The 14,557-nt window shown below is 40.1% G+C and overlaps 1 protein-coding gene across 4 annotated transcripts in view; it reads right to left on the bottom strand.

Annotated features, from left to right (window-relative positions):
• The window catches only part of atp8a2 (ATPase phospholipid transporting 8A2), a 564,661-nt gene that overhangs the window by 434,958 nt on the left and 115,146 nt on the right, over positions 1 to 14,557 (bottom strand). The gene's annotated exons all lie outside the window — the stretch shown is intronic.

Here is a 14,557-nt window from a genome sequence, read left to right on the forward strand (position 1 = left end):
AATGAAGAGGGTGAGCAACTGAAGGCAAAGGGATAATGGATATAGAAAAGAAAAAAAGTGCCTAGACAAAGTTTGGAGAGAAAAGAAATGAAACTAAATGGAGGTCAAGGTCATGATCTAAAGTCGCTGAACTCCACACAATCTTGAGGAACAGAAATCAGTCTGATAATAAAAACTAAGATGCTGTGAATTATGGAGATCTGAAGTAAAAGCAGAAAGCGCTGGAGAAACTCAGTGGTCAAAACAGTGCAAATGGAGTTCATTTGGGAACTGTGAAATTATCCAGATTAGACAAAGCACTTTCTTAAGGGTTAGAGACTTGGCACTGCAGGGAGCTCAGGGATTTGGGCAGAAAGGTACACAAACCAGTAAAGGCTTGTGCACGGGTCCAAAAGAAGAAGAAAAACCCTCATGAAGGTGCTGACCTCAAGGATTAATACCAATCGTAAAGTTATAACTTGCGTTTCAGGAACAATAACTCATTAAAAAGTTGAGAATTGGGACAAATGCTTCAGATTTACCATTTCAATAGCAGGACTTCAAGGGTTAAATTATGGCCATTAGATTCAAAATCATATTCCCTTAAGCAGAAGAGATTGAGAAGTTATGTAATTAAGACGTCTAAAATGTTTTTTTTAAAAAAAATCATTTTACAGCATTATTGCAAAGAAGCTATTTTCTCTATAGTGGGACAATCCAGAACGGAGGGCTCATTCTGATTTTAGAGCAAGGACATTCAGGATGAAACCTTGAAGCACATGATGCAAAGGATAGTGGAAATCTGGAAAATAACCAACACTGAAGGCATTGGATGCTGTGCAAAGTGAAATCTTCAGTGGAGGTTAGCAAATTTTCTTCAAGAACTCAAGATATGGATCAATGCAGCAAAATGGGATTAAGTACAATGTAACCATATTCTAATTGAATAGAGAAACAAGCAAGAGGTTGGATGGCCTCTCCATGACTTTATTCTGAAGTAATGCAGGCAAGGTGGAAAGTAGAGTTTTACATTAGGTTGATGGTTTGTATTGATCTTTCTCCTCCAGGATTAAAAATGTTTCATCCATTGCTCTATTTGCAAGTGCTAAGTTATTTATATTCTTGCCTTTTATGTAATCCAATAGTTCAGATTATAGTACTCACTGCAGCATTTAATTGCAAGATGAATTTCAAATGCATTTTTAAACAGCATTGTTGCTTTGAGTACCTACATTTTCTTAACTACAGTAATTGCATTTCAATGAATCAAATCAGTAAGAACGTAACCCCAAACACATTCTAGCAACAACAATATCATTACACTTAGAATATGACAGTTCTGTTAGATAAAGGACTGCTCAATGAAGTGTCACTGATGTGATGAAACAGTTGGATCATTTGCACAGCAAAGGTAACAGCTTCTTGTCCTGCTAGATGTTACAAAGTCTGGAATGTTTGAGTTACAAGGAGAGTTTACAACCTTTTTTGCTGGGGCACTGGGGACTGAAGGATAACCTCATAGAGCTTTATAAAATCATGGGGGACAGAAATAAGGTGAATAGCCAAGATTTCCCAGGGTTGGGGAATCCAAAATTAAGGGCATTGATTTAACGTGAGAGGGAAAATATTTAAAGGGACCTGCAGGGCAACCGTTTCACACAGAGGCTTGTGCACATATGGAAAGAGTAGAAGAAGTGGTAGAGGCAGGTACAATTTCAATATTTAAAAGACATTTGGACAAATACATGTATAGGAAAATTTTAGAGGGATATGAACCAAACACAGGCAAATGGCACTGGTTTAATTTAGGAAACATGGTCAACATCAGTGAGTTGGGCCAAAGGGTCTGTTTCCGTACTGTATGACCCTATTTTCTGAACTGCCTTTGGCTAAATGTTTGTTCTTTAAAGATAATGGCCTTTTTAGTTGGACCTCTAATTAGTTTTGGTTTCATCACAGCATTGCCAAACTTATACATATATTTCCAAATCATGATGATGGAAGGCTTAGAGGGGAACTTGCACGTAGTGATGTTCCCATGTATCTGTTGCCCTTGTCCTTCGAGGTGGAAGTGATCATAGGTTTGGAAGCTGCTGTCTCAGGATCTTTGAGAGTTTCTGCAGTGCATCTTGTAGATTGTTCAGTAGCAGCAGTATGTACTTTGATGGATGAGGGCATGGATGCTTGGATATGTGGTGCCAATCAAGCAGATTGCTTTGTCCTGGATGGTTTCAAGCTTCTTAATTGTTGCTGGAGCTGTATCCATCCAGGCAAGTTGAGAACATTCGACTATACTCCAGAGGAGAGCTACTCACCACGATATTCCTACCTCTGATCTGCTCTTGTAGCCACTGGATTTCTATGGCAAGTCTAGTTGAGGCCTTGTCAATGGTAACCCCAAGGATGTTGATAGTGGGGAATTCAATGATGATAACACCATTGAATGTCAAGGGCAGTGGTTACATGGTTTCTTTTTTAAGATAGCCATTGCCTAGTATGTGTGTAAAGTGGATGTTCCTTCACAAAGTTAACTTGTAAATTAAAAGTTGACTATTTGTCCTTCATGTTTCAAGACATTCAGATCCCTCTGTACCAGAGTTCTGCAGTCTTTCTCAATTCAAATAGTTTGTTCATTTTCTGTTCTTCTTGGCAAATAGTCAATTTTGACAGACAATATACTCTATCTGCCACTTTTTTTGCCCACGCACTTAACCCATCTAAATTTCACTTAACCCATCTAAATTTCTCTGTGGACTTTTACTTCTTGGTAACTTCCTTTCCTACACATCTTCGTGTAACTAAGCAAACACAGCAACCATACATTTGTCCTTAGGGGCCTTTGCTGCACAGTGATCATCATAGAGATGTACAACATGGAAACGGACCCTCTGTCCCTATCTCTGTGTCAGAAGACCCATGTCCCAACTGCTTCAGACATGTGACATAATGTCTGAACAGATTGATTAAAAATAACTTTGATCTAAGTCATGGATATGGATTGGGAACAATTGATGTCACAGCAAACCAATGTGACACTTCACTTGTTACAACCAAGTCAACACAAAAATGAACCACATATCCCTACTCTTCTGTTCCCAACAGATAACCAATTTTCCATCCATGCTGGTGCATTACCCAGGGTGACCAATTCTTCTGGCATCTTGACAAGGGTTTAGGGGTGGGTCAGGGTAGAAGACTCTCCAAGAACATAGGGAAGGAGGCAAGCTCCTCAGAAGAGGCTGAGAGGAGGGAGTGTACTGCAACCTTGATAGGGTGGGAATACATGAAAATGAACACACAGGTCATACTGGTCCTCCATTTTAAAGCAGATAGGGTAGTTGGGCCAATATGTCTAATTCGCAAGTTTTACTGGATTTTCCTTCTGGGCAAGGACAAAGGCTCGGTGGGGATGCACATACTCCACTTGTGCAAAGACAGTCTTCCAACTTTCCATGATGGTAACAGGTCCTGCCTACCATTTAGTTCAGACCCTTCATGATTTTGAAAACTCTTGTAAATCTCCTCGGAACCTTCTCTTAAAGGAAAACAGTCCAAACTGCTCCAATTTATATAACTATGCCATTCATATCACAAGAAAGCAAGTAGTTGATTGGATGGTAAGCATTTCTCATTTATCTTACCTGATATCTATTCTAAGGTAGTGAATTTCAAACAGGGCAAGAAGAACAATAACTGAAATAAGTAGGATACATGCAAAGACAAGACTAAAGGCACAAATTAAAATTAAGTTCGCAAAATAGAAATTTAAAATTACAGAGAGAGAGTAGTTCACTGCCCTAGCAATCCAGAGGTGCAGGCTAATTGATATTCTAGGGAGACAGGTCACAGTAGTTGGTGCTACTTCAATTCAACTAATAAAAGGCTGGAGAAAGAGCACTTGTGGTGCAGTGGTAGTGTCCAGGGTTCACATCCCAGCTACTCAGAGGTGTGTGATATCATCTCAGCACAGGTTGATTAGAAAATAAAATTGAAATGGCTTTAAATTTCAGGCTATGGTGACCATGAAACTAACAACAGTTATTGAAGAAATCCAGCTAGTTCAATCATGTCTTTCAGGGTGGATCTGCATTCTTACCTGGTCTGATCGACATGTGATTCCGGACCCTCAGTACTCATAGATGTTTATAGCACAGAAGCAAGCTTTCAGCTCATCAGGTCTGTGATCAACAAAGAGCTGATGATAATAATCTCATTTCCCATCTCTTGGCCCACAGTCCTGGAGGCAATGCAACATAACTGAATATCTACATGAAACTTAAATGTCACAAGAGTTCCTGACACAACCACTCTGAGGCTCTGAGTATCTGACTCACACCACTGAGTGAAAACATTTCTCAAGTCTCCTCTGATCTTAAATATTCCCCCAAGGATTATTGAAACCTCTGCTAATGAACGACCTGCCTTCGTATCCATCCAATCTATATGTCTCAGAATTTTATATGCTTGTATCAGGCCCCCTCTCAACTTCTTGTGCTCCAAGGAATACAACCCTAGTCTATCCAAATTTCCTCATACCTCAGATTCTCTGGCCCAGGCAGTATCCCAATAAGTCTTCTTTGCACTATCTCTCATGCAAAAATGTGATGACTAGAACGATTCATACAGATTCCAGTTATCTAACATTTTATACAGTTCTAGCATGTCGTCCTCGCTCTTGCATTCTATGCCTCCATTTACAAAGGCAGCTCTCTCATAAATCTTTTTTAAAACCAACTTATCTACCCACCCAGCTCCATTCAGGAATTGGTGGACATGCACACCAAAGTACCTCCAATCTTCAATACTTCCCAGTTGCCTACAATTTATGATGTGATACCTTGTTAGTCCCCAAGTGTATTACCTCACATTTAGAGTCATTCAGGCCAGAAACAGACTCAGGGTTAACTCATCCAAGCTGATCAGGTTTCCCAAAGTGAACTAGTCCCATTTGCCTGTGTTGGCTCATATCCCTCTAAGCCTTTCCTATCTATATACCTGTCCAAATGTCTTAATGTCGCAATTGTATTCACCTCTACCACTTCCTCAGGCAGCTCGATCCACATATGCACCATCCTCTACATGAAAGAGTTGCCTCTCAGATCCCATTAAAATCTTTCCAATCTTACCTTAAGCCTATGTCCTCTAGTCTTGGATTCCTTACCCTACCTTGGCTATTCACCTTATTTATGCCCCCCATGATTTTATAAACTCTATAAAATCACCACTCAGCCTCCTACCATCTAGGGGGTTGCAGAAGGTTGCAGCCTGTCCAGCCTCTCTTTATAACTCAAACTCTCCATCTTGGTAACATCCTCATAAATCTTTTTGCACCCTTGCCAGTTTAACAACATCCTTCCTATAGCAGCATGTTCAAAATTGTATGCAGTACGTCAAATGTGGCCTTACCAATGTCTTGTACAGCTGTAACGTGACATCCCAAATCCTGTACTCAAAGCTCTAACCAATGAAGGCAGGCATGACAAATGCCTTCTTCACCCCGTGCCCCCATTTACTTGCGACGCCACCTTCAAGAAACTATGTACCTGCACCCATAGATCTGTCTGTTCACCACTCCCCAGGGCCTTACCATTAACTGTGTAATTCTGGCCCTGAGTCGTCTAATCAAAATGCAACATTTTGCATTTTTCTAAATTAAACTCCATTTCTTGGCACACTTCTCCAAATTGAATTCCATTTGCCACTGCTCTGACCAGCTGACAACTCCCATGATATCCTCCTGCAGTTTATGGCTATCCTGTTTAATATCTATCACCCTTCCAATTTTCATGACATCCGTAATCCTCTTGGTCATATCCCTTGTAATTAAGTCCAACCCACTAATGCATACCACAGACAGTAAGGGCTGCAGTATCAAGCCCTGCATAAAAAGACATCCAATCACAAAAACATCCCTTTGCTTCCTGCCTCTCAACGCATTTTGATGTGACATGCCACTTTGCCTTTGATACCACACACTTCTGACTTTCTTGATCAATTTGCTATAAAGGGCCTGATCAAAAGCCTGGCTGAAGTCCATATGGACCACATCAAAAACATCACACCAACAATTGCAGTTACCTCCCCAAACATTCAATCAAATTGGTCAAACACAACCTTCACATAACAAATCCATATTGAGCATTCCTGATTAACTTTTGTTTCCAAGTCCATACATATTCTTTCTCAGAATTATCTCTAATAAATTCCCCACCACCCAGGTTCGACTGACTTGCCTCTAATTTCCTGGTCTACCCCTTCCTCTTTTTATTAACAATGGGCCAACATTAACAGTCCTCCAGTCCTCTGGCATCTCACCTGTGGTCAGAGAGAATGTGAAAATTACTCCCTTGACAGCCTACTGCTGATATACAGAAATGTGGTTAACTCTTAAACGCCTAAGCAAGCCACTCAACTCAAGGGTACTTAGAGATGGATACAGTGATCATTTCATTCCATGGTAAAGAATATAGAAACTGCACAGATAACAGGGCAGGTGATGTGTTAAAACTGCAGGATGTGGAGATTCATGCACACCTGTGAGATCCAAGGCAAACATGTCTGCAACTCGAAGACCTTCAGTTAATCAGCTGAAGTCTGAGCGTGACATATTGCAATGCATCAGTGTGGGCCAAAGTTGCCTCGATACTTTGTTCCAGAGACAGTCAGAGAGACAGCCTACAGCCTTTTAATTTGATCCATGGTCAGGAACAGCAGGATGGGTGATGAGCAGTTACTACAGGTGAGGCAGGTAAGGGGACACAAAAAAAATGCAGCAGCCTCAAGCTATTGCAATTGTCCAGCAGGTCCAATGTCCTTAATGCAGTTTGTCTGGCTGAAGGTGGGAACTGAAGAGTTAAACAAGCAAGTGATTATGGTACAAAAAAACAGACACTGCTAGAGAAACTCAGCCCGACCTGGCAACATCTGTGGAGAGAAAGCAATGTCAACTTTTTGAGCGTAATGACCCTTGTTCAGGATGGCTTCAGATTTCCAGTACTTTGTTTTATTAAAATGAATCAGGCACCCTGGTGACAAAGTTAGTACCCTTACAACTGCTAAGGAGATGCAGGAAAGCACTGGACTATTTGGGGGGGGGGGGGGATTTGTCCAGAAGAATTGGGGATATAAGTTCTTAGTGCCAATGGATCTCTGTAAATAAGGTGACAACATTTGTTCACTTATGGAACGTGTGGCAGTACTTCCTTCTCACACCAGAGGCGCGCATATTTCACAGTGGGACGTTGGATAACTAAATTGCTGGATTATATCAAAGATTCTTAACAAAACTCATATGCAATAAGAAAAGAACTTGTAAGTTAATAAGCTGAGTGGAATATGCATATAATAGAACAATCCAGAAACATTTTCATGTATACCACACTGAGCAAATTGAAATTTGTGAAGCTCAGCTCCCTCTTAGGCGGCACGGTGGCACAGTGGTTAGCACTGCTGCCTCACAGCGCCAGGGACCTGGGTTCAATTCCCGCCTCAGGCGACTGACTGTGTGGAGTTTGCACGTTCTCCCTGTGTCTGCGTGGGTTTCCTCCGGGTGCTCCGGTTTCCTCCCACAGTCCAAAGATGTGCAGGTCAGGTGAATTGGCCATGCTAAATTGCCCGTAGTGTTAGGTCAGGGGTATGGGTGGGTTGTGCGTCGGTGTGGACTTGTTGGGCTGAAGGGCCTGTTTCCACACTGTAAGTAATCTAATCATCTGGACTGTTTTGGGTAATAAATGTCCCATTATCCTTACAGGCTAGGAAAACACAAAGGCGGAAAGTTAGAAGATGTTCATTTGTGAGTGAGAGAGAAAACATCCTTGTGTAAATTACATTCACTGACTGAAGGGTTCAAGAGACACAGAGAGAGTGAGATAGAGAGAGAGAGTGAGATAGAAAGAGAGAGAATATATATATGTATATTATGAGAGAGAGAGAGACAGAGACAGAGAAACCATGAGAGCATAAGAAATAGAAGTGGAAGTAATACCATTCAGCCCATCTGGTCCACTCCGCTATTCAATCATGGCAGATGGGCATTTCAAATCACTCTCCCTGTAGTCCTTAATTCCTTGTGAGATCAAGAATTTATCAATCTCTGCCTTGAAGGTATTTAACATCCAGGCCTCCACTATGTTCCATGGCAATAAGTTCCACAGGCCCACCATTAGCTGGCTGAAAAAATGTCTCCTCTAATTCTAAGGCTGTGCCCACAGGTCCTAATCTCTCCGCCTAATGGAAACAAATTCCCAGCATCCACCCTTTCTAAGCCATGCATTAACTTGTAAGTTTCTATTAGATCTCCCCTCAACTTTCTGAACTCTAATGAATACAGTCCCATGATCCTCAGTGCCGATCGTACGTTAGACCTACCATTCCATGGATCATCCATGCGAATTTCCACTGGATGTGCTCCGGTGCCAGTATCTCCTTATTGAGGTGTGAGGCCCAAAACTGGACACAGTATTCTAAATGGGGCCTAACTAGAGCATTATAACATCTCAAAAGCACATCATTGCTTTTATATTCCAACCCTCTTGAGATAAATGAAAACATTACATTTGCTTTCTTAACCACGGAGTCAACCAGCAAGTCAACCTTTAGAGAATCCTGGACTAACACTCCCACTTGGCTTTATGAATTTTCTTACCGTTCAGAAAATAGTCTATGCCTGTATTCTTTTTTCCAAAGTGCAAGACCTCGTTTTTGCTCACATTGAATTTCATCAGCCATTTCCTGGACCACTCTCCTAAACTAAATCTTTCTGCAGCCTTCCCACCTCCTCAGTACTACCTGCCTGTCTGCCTAACTTCGTATCATCGGCAAACTTCGCCAGAATGCTCCCAGTCTATTCATCCAGATCATAAATACATAAAGTGAACAGCTGCGGCCCCAACACAAAACACTGCGGGTCACCACTTGTCACCAGCTGCCATTCCGAACAAGAACCTTTCATCCCAACTCTCTGCATGACAGACAGCCAATCCTCAATCAATGCCAGGAACTCATCTCGAACAACATGGGCCCTCACCTTACTCAGCAGCCTCCCGGGAGGCACCTTATTAAAGGCCTTTTGGAAGTCTAGATAGATAACATCCACTGGGTTTCCCTGGTCTAACCTACTTATTACCACCTCAAAGAATTCTAACAGGTTTGTCAGGCACATCCTCCCCTTACTAAATCCATGCTGACTTGCTCTAATCCGATCCTGCATTTCCAAGAATTTGGAAATTTCATCCTTAACAACGGATTCTCAAACTTTACCAACAACCAAGGTTGGGCTAATTGGCCTATAATTTTCCATCTATTGTCTTGATCCTTTCTTGAACAAGGGGGTTACAACAGCGATTTTCCAATCATCTGAGACTTTCCCTGATTCCAGTGATTTTTCAAAGATCATAACCAAGGCCTCCATTATTTCCTCAGCCACTTCCCTCAGGACTCTACAATGTAACTCATTGGGGCCAGGAGATTTATCAAATTTTAGACCTTTTCTCGCACTCTCTCTTTTGTAATGGCTACCATGCTCAATTCTGCCCCTGACTCTTCTTAATTGTTGGGACATTACTCATGTCTCCCACTGTGAAGACTGACACAAAGTACTTATTAAGTTCTTCAGCTATTTCCTTATTTCCCATCACTTGCCTTCCTACATCAATTTGGAGTGGCCCAATATCTACTTTTGCCTCTTGCTTGTTTCTTATATATTGTAAGAAACTTTTACTATCATTTCTAATACTAATGGCTCGCTTACCTTCATATTTGATCCTCTCCTTCCTTATTTCTCTCCCTTTGTTTTTTTTTAAGATTACTTAGTGTGGAAACAGGCTCTTTGGCCCAACAAGTCCACACCGACCCGCCGAAGCACAACCCATCCGTACCCCTACTTTTACCCCTTCACCTAACACTACGGGCAATTTTAGTACGGCCAATTCATCTGACCTGCACATCTTTGGACTGTGGGAGGAAACCGGAGCACCTGGAGGAAACCCACGCAGACACGGGGAGAATGTGCAAACTCCACACAGTCAGTCGCCTGAGGCAATTGAACCCGGGTCTCTGGCTCTGTGAGGCAACAGTACCAACCACTGTGCTACCATGCCACCCATATCCTGTTTGTTTTTGTATACTTCCCAATCTTCTGTTTTGCCGACATTGAGAGGTTATCATTGTCCAAAAGGGGGCATTCTGTGGGGTGCTCCAGTGTTGAGTGCTATCGTGGAGAAGGTGCAATTGTCTATCTTCACTGATTGAGGTCTGTGACTTCAGAAAGGAAGGAGGAGGACATGCCCCATCTACATTAAGGCAGTGAAAGTTGAGAGCGTCAAGTTCCTAGGAGTGATAATAACCGACCTGTCCTGGACTTCCCATGTAGATGCAATCGTCAAGGTGGTACACCAACACCTCTTCTCCTGCAGGCAGCTCAGGAAATTTGCTATGTCCATAAGGACCCTCACCAACTTTTACAGATGTATCATAAAAAGCCAACTGTCCTGGTGCATAATGGCCTGATGTGGCAACTGCTTTACCCAGGAGCGTGAGAAACTACAGAAGGTTGTGCGCACATCCACACCATCACGGAAGCCAACCTCCCATAATTGAGCTCCATTTACATGTCTCATTGCCATGGAAAGGCTACCAGCATTATCAAAGATCCATCCCACCCTGTTATGCTCTCCGACAACCTCTTCCATCAGGCAGAAGATACAGAAGATTGAACACATGCACCAATAGATTCAAGAACAGCTTCTTCACTGCCGTTATTAGACTGACGAATGCATTCTCTAACTTCAAATAATGCTGATCTTGTCTAGTGCACATTCTATGCAGTGTAATCTGTATGCCTAATTTGTTTTTCACCCCATGATCTGTATCCTTGTGTACTATGATCTGCCTGTACTGCTTGCAAATAAAACTCTTCACTGTAATTACGTACATGTGACAATAAATATAACAAATCATTCTTACACACTCGCTGGATCAAAATCCTGGAACCTCCCTTCCCAATGGCATAATAAGATATCTGTTCATCAGAGACTGCAGCAGTTCAAGAATAGAGCTTACCACCACAATCTCAAGGATGATTAAGGATGGACAATAAATGCTGATTATGCAACAATGTCCATGTGCCATGAATAAATAAAGTGGTGAGGTGGTTCATCTTGGAACAAAGAATACAAAAAGGACAATATTACTTAAATGAAAAGAGATTACAGTATTCTATGGTCCTGTGGGATCTAGCTGTCCTGGTACATGAATTACACAACATCACAACATATTGCAGTGATTAGCAAGGCAGATGGAATGTTATTATTCATTTTAAATCGAATATATTGTAGAAGTAGGCAAGATTTACCACAGTTGTACACAGTGTTAGTGAAACTATCGATTCTCCTGCTCCTTGGATGCTGCCTGACCTGCTGCGCTTTTCCAGCAACACATTTTTCAGCTCAGAATATTATGTGCAGGTTTGTTCTCCTCATTAAAGGCAGGACATATAAGGTCCATTTAATAATACGTGGAATGAATGGACCGTCATGTGTGGGTAGGTTAAGACCTAGGGGCTGAACAGCCTACTTCAAAATCTAATTCCTATGTCCTCATGACATGGGAAACCATAGTGATACCACAGTTGTTACAAAACATATCTGGACGTTCAACTAATACTTATGTATACAAAGTAAAAACTACTTCCGCTGAAAAATTAAATCCGTTTTATCTAAAGAATATACCAGAACGTCCTGAGCATAGATACTATTGAAAAGCAATAGTGCTTTCAAAGTACAAAGTAACTATTACTTTACAAATGACCACAATGACCCAATGTTTTTAGCTTTTCTAAAGTAACAACAATTTAAAAAAAAATACAGATCACATGTTAAAACTTGATTTTAGAGTCAAGCGTGCTGGATAGGGGAATAGCAAATGTTGATTTAAAAAATTAGTAATTTAAAAAGAATAAGTTCTAGTGAATCAGACTACACTAGAAGAAGAGAAATTACTTCAGATATATAATGTACAGTAACTACTGCAGAAATCAAATGATTACAATGGAGTTCTCATAACATGATTGCTATCTCTCAAATTCAAGTTAATCAGAAGTGAATCAGAACTCCCATTTCCTAAACCATTAGGTTCTTCTAATTTCATCAACAACACAGACTCACAGTTCACTTCCTCACAAAAAGTCGTTCAAACTAATTCCAATTAATTTTATGGGCAGTCTCCGATTCCGCTAACAAATTGTTTTATACAGGGCTTTTTGTCCATTCTTCATGCAATGCTGGAATCACGAGCTGACCATCAGTTATTGCCCATCCCTAGTTGCCCTTGAGAAGATGGTAGTGAGCTGCCTTCTTGAACTACTGCAGTCCACCTTTATTTTTATGGAGATGTCACTAATGCCTTTCTGTTATTGTAACAATTCTGTGGGGGTCTTCCATTGTTTATACTATTGGCATGTTTGACAGTCCGTATACCAATTGATTTGATTTTATTTGATTTTAAAACCATTTAGAATTCATGCAAAGAATTTTATTCAACTGCTGAACATTTCCTATGTAATCACATTAACATTAAACATTGTAAGAAAAAGATACAGCAATTGAATGCTATGTTATGGTGAAACTAACAAAAAAAATCTGTTTACAGCTGCCAAGAAAATAATTCCTAGACTGTAATCAGAATTCTTAGGGTTCAGAAAATGGTTCTATCTCATGTACTTTGCACTCATATGTAATATTTTCTTAACATATTAGATGAGATGACAGCAATGACATAATGACTAATGTTGGCAAAGCTGTAGGTTCAAACCTCAGGTCAGAAATCTAAGCACAAAATCTAGACTGGTACTTCAAAACAGTGGAGCACTTCCCCAGCATTGTTAGGGGCCATCTTTTGGAAGAGATAATAAACAGAGGCCATATATACTCTCTAGGTATTTTTTAAAAATTCATTTGTGGAATGCATGCATCACTAGTTGGCCAGCATTTATCACCCATCCCTTGAGAAGATGGTAATGATCTGCCTCCCCGATGTGCTGCTCGGTGGACATCAAAGATTCTTTGACATTATTTGACAATATTTATTCCTCCACCAACATCATTAGAACACATTAACTGATCACTGTCCCACTGCATTGTTGGTGGAACTTTGCCATGTTTCTCTACATTTTAATAGTGACTACTCTTCAAAACTATTTGATTGGTTGATGACATCCTGAGATTAAGTTTTGTTTTTGTAATTCTTCCTATCTTTTTCACTTCTGATGAAACAGTAACTTTGTAATCATTCCCATTTACTCAGGATATCAATTTCCTGATACAATATACAATGCAACAGCAAGACAGATTATGAAAGGGATGATTCAGACTTGGAGATCCATATTTTCCTGTCTTTTAGAATCCTTTCCCAACACTATACCTTTGATAATTAAACCAAATTGCTACAGTTGTTCTCTGTAGTTACTTAAGTACAGTTTCGTAAGTTTACAAATAGTCATTTAGAGGTACAGAACTTGAATAATACTGAATTTTGTTTAAATGATGCTTCAGAAATTTATGTACTTGTTTAGCACCTCAAAATAAATAAAATGTGCTACACTCTCCCTAAAAGAAATGAGTCTGACCTTGTGATTCAAAAGAACCACAAATATGAAATTGCATATATTTCAAACCCATGTGTTCAGATTCCCCATGCACATTGCACAATATTGCTCAAAATGTTTTCAGCTGAGTCCCCAGGATAAGACTTCAAGCTGATCCACTGTTCAAAATCTGTTTGTATAGCTGCTGAATGCTCTGCCATCACTATTGGAAAATAATTAAACAAGAAGCAACTTTATTATTGCAATACACTTAAAATTGGTGGCTTTGAGACTTGCATGAGTAGTACTCCCTTCAAACAACGACACACTTTCATGAGTTTCCCTGTCCCAAAATCAAGAGACATCATGAACTTTCATAGGCAAATACCACAGAATTTCTCTTTTGGAATTAATTTAAAGCAGCAAAAATAACATGCTTTCATGTTTAAAACACGCTTCTAAAGAAGTCCCCAAAATACATTCATACTTATAGTACATTGTAGACATAATTCCATAACGCATTTCTAAAATCAAAGACAAAAAGGAAACATGCCTCTCTTTAAATGCAAAGAAACTCAAACCTGAGATGAACTCAAGTGCCTGATAATTTGGGAATTTGGAGACAGTCTACAACCTTGGTTTTTGTTATATTTAAATGAAGAACATTTATTAGCTAGTGAAATCAAAATACCGAAATCCTTTAACTTTGAATACACTGCAATGTCTCTAACAGATATTCCATCAGTCATCAAAATCACCTTTTCCCTCAATAATCTTTGTTCTGAATTTAATTTTATCTAGCAGGAAGAAATAGAATTACTCCATAGAACATGACATTGGGTTTCCCACAATCAGGCAGCAAGTCTTACTTCTATTAAGTAACAACCGTATTGGAATAAGGGACATACTTAAAGTCGGTAAATAATTCAAAAACTCCAACTCTGTCAAGAAAAAGATGATTTCACCTTTAACATATGTCTGCAACCAAACTAACCCTCA

This window comes from Hemiscyllium ocellatum, chromosome 6 (genome assembly GCF_020745735.1).
Source record: "Hemiscyllium ocellatum isolate sHemOce1 chromosome 6, sHemOce1.pat.X.cur, whole genome shotgun sequence".
Lineage (NCBI taxonomy): Eukaryota > Metazoa > Chordata > Chondrichthyes > Orectolobiformes > Hemiscylliidae > Hemiscyllium > Hemiscyllium ocellatum.